Genomic DNA, 8,604 nt, shown 5'->3' with positions numbered 1-8,604 from the left:
TATATATATATATATGAAAATTTGACACAAGTATGACAAACAAAAAACTAACACTTCTGATAAGCCAGAAAAATCACTACAATAAATGATCCCCAAAATGTTATCATGTCTATTTCATCCTCAGTTTAATGGGATCAAGTATTTCCTGTATTTATTTCTCTCCCTAGTTCCTGACAGACCTGTTACAAAGGTTTCACAGCAAAACTCCTACTAGCTAGCCCACAAAAGTCTCCTCATTTTATACCTCCACCAACAGGTTTCATAGGAATCTCATGAATGAAAAAGGTCTACTTGTCTTTTTCTACAGTACAGTGAAATACAGCCTGTGCAGTGGTACTTCTGGTGAGAAGGCAACAGGGAATGTATGTAGCCCAATGAATAAGAATACGTCAAAGGAAAAGTCAATGAATAAAACAAATCATTCTGACCCCTACTAATCCCTTGGAAATGACATACACATTTAGACCAGTCATCCACACTAACACACAACTTCCGTCATCAATAAATTCAAAAAATTAAATTATTTAAAAAAAATGCTTCAGAAATATTTTAAGAACATTTCCATCATTCAAATACACTAAAAACACCTCTCGTCTCCCTAGATATCTTTGCTTTTGCTGAAGAGATTTTAATTCATCACAGTATTTAAAAGGTTACAGAAACCAGTATATTGCTATTTCACCATAATTGTGATACATTTGAGTTGTGAGGCAATCAAATTCCTTATTTAGAAAAATAAACTTATGCTAAGCTAACTAAAACCTTCAATGTAAAAACTGAAGTTTCAAGAACAATTACATCAACCAAAGAACAATTTTGGTTCCATATAATAAGATCTTCTGACATACATGAAATCATACTTTAGTATGATTTAAACAAGTAATATAAACATGTATTCATGCCCTCTCATTTCCCCTCTAAGAAGCATTTCATTTTAAAAAGTTATACAGAAGCTTAACTAGAGGCATTAGCTGTGCTTTTTCTGTTTAGACAATTAAGGGACTGCCATCAAACATGAAACCAATGCTTTGACACATTTCTGACCAAGAACAGCAATAATTAAAAATTTAATAACAATTAAATTTAAATTAATTTTAAATTAAATTTTAATAACGTTGCTTTGTTTTGATTTGAATTCCTATTTAGAGTTACTATTTAAAGGATATGATGGTTTTCTATTTATAGTAGCAAAAATTTCCTTTAAAATAAGCTTACTTATTTAAAGGAGTCAATTTAAATTGTATTAAATAGAATTAGTAAGTGCACAGATATGGCAAACATCTGAAAGTGTAAATGCCTGTATTTGGCTGACATTAGTATATCGCATGGCTAGCAAGTATTAGCCTGTGTTCTAGTTCTTGCTGTCTCTGAACAAAGCAATCTGTTTCCTCATCTCTGAAAACGAAGGGACTAAAGTAGAATAAAGGGAATTTGGGAGCTGGAAAAAATATAAGCGACCATCTGGTCCTGACATAAGAATTTACAAGTAACGTGCATAACACTATAGATTTAGTTCTATTGCCTCTATAGCAAAAGGAACAATTTTTTTTTGCTTAGACAAGAAACTAAAAAACAAGAGGAGGGCTGGCATGGCACCCTCCATATACTTTCTAGAGCCCTTGGTCATATTAGCCAAGAAAAGCAATGTATTTCCAATCAGACACATTCTTACTCTGCTTAGATCCGTTAGAAGGTCTTATCTGGGGTTATTTTCTCAGTGACATCGAAGTTTCAATCACAGGAACACATTCAATCTTGGCTTCTACTTCTGTATTTGATAATCTAAAATCCAAAATAAAACACTTTTGTAGTACCAGTTATTTATATACATAAATGACCCAAGATAAAGTTTTAAAATTTAAAATGGCATATAATCAATCAATATACAACTGGCATTATTAAACTGCAAATAAAATGTGCTGTGACAGCTATTCCTCCTGGAACCCTTTTTTTTACGTGTTCTCTGAAGAAAGATTCATGATCTTTCCAAAGGTTTATAGTCTTTAACAAAGTCCAGTACCTAGACAGTGCTTTCCTACTCACTCTCTTTATACATTCTCTCTATATTTTAAAATCTGAGTAAAAGATTTCTTCAAAATGAATTCCTAGGCTGGGCATGGTGGCTCATGCCCGTAATCCCAGCACTTTAGGAGGCCAAGGTGAGAGGATCACTTGAAGCCAGGAGTTCGAGACCAGCCTGCACAACATAGTAAGACTCCCGTCTCTACAAAAGAAAAAAAAAAAGTAAAAACAAGAAAAAATTAGCCAAATGTAATGGCAATGCACCTATACTCGCCAGCTAGTCAGAAAGCTGTAAGGTGGGAAGGATCACTTGTGGCCCAGGATTTTGAGGCTGCAGATTGAGCCTCTGGATCCTCCAGCCTGGTGATGGAGAGACTCTGTCTCAAAAAAAAAAAAAAAAAAAAAAAAAATCTTGAAGTCATGTACTTGAGAACTTGTAAATGAGTATGTAGATAAAAAACCATCCAAATATTTTCCAATTACTGGGCTCCTTGTTGGTCTTCCAATAAAGTTAGTTGACCCTCATGCTATTCAGCCCTATCCCAATGTTATCTAGCACCAAGAACATGAAACAGCACCTTAATTCCTCAAGACTAGAATAATATGCTAGAGAAAATCTTCCTAAGCAAAACTGTCTTCTATTTTCGTCTATTACTTTGAAACTCTGCTTGATAACTTGGAAAGCATGTTGTCCTCATGCTAGCAGATAACTAAACTTCCAGAGTTAAAAATTTTTTTTAAATAAATATATTTTGGAATAGTGTTATTTTCTTTGTGGGTGGGGGAGAACATGAAAAATTAGTCATAAATATATAGTTATTTAGGAATAGTATTATTAATTGACTGTTAAACATTCTACTCATTTCTTCTTTAAGTGCCAGTGAAATACAATTATTTTCATATCAAGTTTTCCCAAAGGAAAGACTTTCTATAATATCTTGCACTTTCACCTATAAGAAGAAAAACTGAGAAATCAATCTTTGTCCCTTAACATAACAAATGTTTTCTTTCATTATTTACATCACACACAGCCTTCTGCTTACTACCTACTAAACACAAGTACAAAATTCCTGCCCTAAAAAAAAAAAAAAAAAGCAAAACAAATACTAAGCAAGGGACAAAACAAATCTTATGCAGATTGTTTACACAATCTTCTGAGCACTTCTATTTTGGTGGGCAAGTGGGTAGGCATAATGGGGTACTGAGAAAAAAAGGAAAGGAAAATGTTTTAAAACATGAAAATGTTATAACATTTCTTTATGATGAAAAACAATGTGGACTGCATATATTATCTCAGATAAAACAGATTTCCATCTATACTAGAGTTTCCTTGTGGCTGATTTCAAAAACATGACTCAAAACAGAAAGAACTGCTTTAGTATGTTTGTGGTGGAACCATTTTATGAAACCAATTCAGCTGATGACTGGAGTTTAATTCACAGCAGTTTCTTGATAAGAGTGAAAATTTAATCACCTTCTTCCTTCTTTCACAACCAGCAGGAGTAACACACAGCATTTTACATAAAAGGAAAATAATGGTGTGCAGTAGTAGTTGGAGGTTACTACTTTCTGCTAGTGTCTTTTAGCTTCTCAATACAGCGGTGGAGGAAGTGAAGTCTATGTTCCCCTTCCCAAGATACAGGACACCACCTGTGCAAATTCCCAGTCTCCTCTCTTAGAGAAGCCAAATAACATGCTGGTAGTCTATCACCTACAGGGATAACTTATTTTCATCCGGATGGAAAAGCAATTAACATCTTTCCTAGGGACAGTATGTGTTCCTTTAAACTGGGGTTTCTCAACTTAGGCTTTACTGACATTTTTATATTGTGGGGTACTGGCCTGTGCACTGTAGGGGGTTCAGCAGTATCTCTGGCCTTTCTGTTCTACCTAGATGCTGGTAGAACATTCTAGTTGTGACTTTAAAAATGTCTCAACTTCCTATCTCCCCACTACTCGCTCCTCCACCTTGTGAGAACCACTGCTCCAATCTTGAAGACAACATACTTTGTTCTTGGGATGGAAATTTCCCCTTTTTCTGGCATACTCCTTGGCACATAGTAAGGTACTTAATGTTTGCTTACTAACATTATACTGATACTGATAATAAAAGGTTATTTTATACTAAGACTTGTGTTAGTAAAGGCCATGGCTTTGAAGGTGGGTGTAGTTTCAGTATTTTACTAGAATTGATAAGGGGCTGAGAGTGAGAATGAGAATCTTGCCTTGATGGCAATTAATTATTAATGTTTCCATGCATTTAAAATATTTTAATATTGTGGCTGCCTCTCTCAGATGGTGGAGGAAAGCGACTAGAGCTGGAGCTGGAGTGGCCAAGGAAGTAGCTATAAGGCTAGTGCTGGGTAGCCTGCTGTTTAGAGAAAGGCAAATATTTGGAGGCTAGATAAGTATCTTCTGGACTAAGGGACCCATATTTAGAAAAATTAAAAGCAGGTTTTGGCAAGCATGGGAGAACTCTTTTAGGTCAAAAGAGGGTGTCAATTTGAATCAACCTTGGGGTAAGGTCTATCTTGCACTTGCATAGAATGGTAATTAGCAAAATGCTTTCACAAAAGATTATTTTATTTGACCCTCATAATAACCCTGTGAATTGGGTAGGAAAGCCTTAACTCTATTTTCCAGATAAGGGAACTGAGTAGGTCAGAAAAGCCAAGTGACTGTTTGAAGGTCAAAGAACTCTGGCAGAGCTAGGACTGAGATCCACATGTTAACTCAACATACATTAACCCATTTAATTTCTATTACAACTATAAAGTACAATCATTTGTCCCCATTTTATAAATGGAGAAACTGAAGCTACCAGAGATAAAGTGTTCCAGGTTTTCTGATGTCATTACTCCACACCCCAGTCAAGGTAGAATGGGGCTAATTCCTAAACAGACTAAAAGACCCTATTACAGGACCATTTAGAGGACTAGAACGTATTCACGTGTAAAGTAAACCCTAAAAAAGTTATACTTCAGCATAGATTAGTAACAACTATTCAACTATGACTAGTGCTTTTTGAGACTATCTGAACCTTTGTCATTTCCTCAATGTTCACTGTATTTGTCAACCATTTCCTGGTAGTGGCCAACAACAGATATTTCAGTAAATAAAGTGGACTTTGTGTGCTTATTTTTAAAATGAGGACAGAAAGGAACCACCCAAGGGGGGAAAATCCGGGTATTTCACAAAGGTAAATTCCTGGTACCACCAGGAAGAAAAACATACACATTAGAAGTGAGTCCAGACAGCTTAGGAACAGACAGGGTCAAGTGCTCCCTGATTGTGGAAGGAGAGCTGTTTACATCGACTTGCAACCTTACCCACAAAAAATCACTTAATTCCCCACACCTAGAAAATATATTTTTAAAGACACAACTAAGAACCCAAACAGTCTGCCTGCCCATTCTTAGCTTGTATTCAACAATTTTAGATTACCAAAGTTCCTAAAATGATAAAATGCTCCTCAGAAAGCAAGATTAGAAAGTCCTCTAGGTTTAACCATTAAAGTCGCAAATAAAATCTGCAAAAGCAGCAAATTCAGTGGGATTTGACAGTTATTTGGAACAAAACATGGGATAAAAGGATATTCGTGGGAAATCCTATCATTTTCTAAAGTCAGCATCCCACACTGGTAGTCCCTTTTCATAACGGCAAACACTGAATTCTGTCTCTGTGCCAAGCACTGTTCTAAGCACTTTACATGTATTAAGTGATTTAATCTCTGGGACAACTTTATGAGATAGGAACTATTATAACCCACATTTTACAGATAACAAAACTAAGGTTACAAATCAGCACTCTGGAATTGCTGAAACAATTGAGTTTTAAAGTACAGGCACATCTGGTTTTATTGCACTTTGCTTTATTTTATTGTGTTTCACAGATACAGTGTTTTTTACAAATTCAAAGTTTGTGGCAACCCTGCATTGGCAAGACTATTGGTGCCAATCTTCTGACAGCATGTGCTCACTTCATGTCTGTGTCACATTCTGGTAATTCGCACAGTATTTCAAACTTTTTTCATTATTATTATTATTGTATCTGTTATGGTGGTCTTGGTCTATGATCAGTGATCTTTGATGTTACTGTTGTAACTGGGGGTGTCCTGAATTGTGTCCATATAAGGTGGTAAACTTAATTGATAAATGCTGAGTGGGTTCTGACTGCTCTATTGACTTTCTCCCATCTCGCTCACTCTCCTTAAACCTCCCTATTTCCTGAGACACAATATTGAAATTATGCCAATTTAATAATCCTACAGTGGCCTCTAACTGTTTAAGTGAAAGGAAGAGTTGCAAGTCTCTCCCCTTAAATCAAAAGCTAGAAATGATGCTTACTGAGGAAGGCACATTCAAAGTTGAGACAGGCTGAAAGCTAGGCCTCTTCTGCCAGTTAGCCAAGCTGTGAATGCAAAGGAAAAGTTCTTGAAGGAAATTAAAAGTGCTACTCCAGTGAACACATGAATGATAAGGAAATGAAACAGGCTTATAACTGATATGGGGAAAGTTTGAGTGGTCTGGATAGAAGATCAAACCAGCCACAACATTCCCTTAAGCCAAAGCTTAATCCAGCGCAAGGCCCTAACTCTCTTCCATTCTATGAAGGCTGAGAGAGGTGAGAAAGCTGCAGAAGAAGAGATGAAGCTAGCAAAGGTTGGTTCATGAAGTTTAAGGAAAGAAGTCACATTTCCACAACACAAAAGTGCAAGGTGAAGGAGCAAGTGCTGATGGAGAAGCTGAAGCAAGTTATTCAGAAGATCTACTAGCTAGGGTCATTGATAAAGATGGCTACACTAAATAAGATATTTTCAATGTTGACAAAATAGCCTTCCTTCTATTGAAGAAGATGCCATCTAGGATGGCAGATAGCATTTCACAGCTAGAGAGAAGTCAATTCCTGGTTTCAAACTTCCAAAGGACAGGCTGACTTTCTTGTTATGAGTTAATGTAGCTGGTGACTTTAAGTTGAAGCCAATGCTTATTTACCATTCTGAAAGTCCTAGGTCCCTAAGAATGATGCTAAATCTACTCTGCCTGTCCTCTATAAAGGAAACAACAAAACCTGGAAGACAGCACATCTGTTTACAACATGGTTTACTAAATATTTTAAGCACACTGTTGAGACTACTGCTCAGGAGAACATTCCTTTTAAAATACTACTGCTCATTGACAATGCACCTAGTCATCCAAAAACTCTAATGGAAATGTACAAGGAGATGAGTGCTTCCTTATATGTAATCTATTCCTGATGAAGATGCTGTGAACAATTTTGAAATGACAACAAAGGATTTAGAATATTACATAAACTTAGTTGATAAAGCGGTAGCAGGGTTTGAGAGGATTGATTCCAATTTTGAAAGAAGTTCTACTGTGGGTAAAATGCTATGAAACAGCACTGCATGCTACAGAGAATCTTTTGTGAAAGGAAGAAATCAATGTGGGAGACTTCATTGTTGTCTTATTTTAAGAAACTGCCATGGGCATCCCAACCTTTGGCAACCACCACCCTGATCAGTTGGCAGCCAGCAAAGATCACAATTTGCTGAAAGCTCAGATGATTGTGAAGCTTTTTTTTTTTTTTTTTTTGAGACAGAATCTCACTCTGTTGCCCAGACTGGAGTGCAGTCAGCCTTCTCCCAACTTAAAGGTGTGAGAGTTCCATGTTGTACTGGCCCTCCCAAGTCATAGTGCTTGCTAGGTCTCATGTCCTTTTTCTGATGTGAAACTGTCAGGGACAGCTGGTACTACACAAGTGTGACCACTCACTGGACTGAGTGATACCTAACCAAAGTGACCTAGCCACACACTGGCAAGAATTTGGCAGAACAATACTTCACGGTGTTTTCTTAAAAATAAAAACAAAAAACACTTGTGACATATAAAGGGCAATTTTACTACTGAATGCTCCTGGTGGTTTTATTAGAAAACACTTTATATATGCAATTATATTACAGCTTCTGAGTTAATACTATATACCAAAATCTTTAAGAAGATTTGAACTTATTTCAGTTCTGCCACCTACCCACATCAATCGTACTCTTAAGAGTTTATGAAGGGAAAAGGAATGAGGGCTTGGAGGAGGAAGAATAAAGAACAAGCAGCAGCCCTGGGTAATTTTGATACATTTCATTTAAAAGCTTTAAGAAAATATAAATCTTGAAAAGCCAGAAAGTGATTTTATTGAATTATCACTAATTATTTCATTACGATTGTGTTTTCTTTAAACTACAAGAGACACTCATGAAGGACTAAGCCATGACTGTACTTAGGGCCAACTGAGATAATCAGGAGGGTCCTTCACAAATTCTCAGATTTACAAACCAGCTCTGTAGCACATGATTTTCTCATCCTATAAAATGATGACAATGCTTCCCACACCTCATAGGATTTGTTTTGAGGACTGAATGAAATTCAGTTTGCTTCACTCACTAAATACACTCTTTTTTTTTCTTTTTTTTAATAAACCAACCTCATAGCACAGGACTCAACTTGTGCCTCAGCAAAATTTCGAATGACTACAAGTCAAAGACTTTTGGGTATCTTAAAATTATTCTCAAAAAAAAAAAAAAAAAAA

The 8,604-nt window shown here is 36.2% G+C and overlaps 1 protein-coding gene across 3 annotated transcripts in view; it reads right to left on the bottom strand.

Annotated features, from left to right (window-relative positions):
* Nucleotides 1-8,604, bottom strand: part of PELI1 (pellino E3 ubiquitin protein ligase 1) — a 66,256-nt gene that overhangs the window by 21,610 nt on the left and 36,042 nt on the right. For 2 of the 3 annotated variants that reach the window (XM_017890034.1, XM_017890032.1), the window contains one exon: nt 1,673-1,782. The exons of the other annotated variant lie outside the window; for it this stretch is intronic. The gene's annotated coding sequence lies outside the window, so the exon portion shown is untranslated. The remainder of the gene's footprint in view (nt 1-1,672; nt 1,783-8,604) is intronic. 3 annotated transcript variants of the gene reach the window in all.

This window comes from Rhinopithecus bieti, unplaced genomic scaffold (assembly GCF_001698545.2).
Source record: "Rhinopithecus bieti isolate Rb0 unplaced genomic scaffold, ASM169854v2 scaffold_19018, whole genome shotgun sequence".
Lineage (NCBI taxonomy): Eukaryota > Metazoa > Chordata > Mammalia > Primates > Cercopithecidae > Rhinopithecus > Rhinopithecus bieti.
This window is presented reverse-complemented; position numbering and strand designations above follow the sequence as displayed.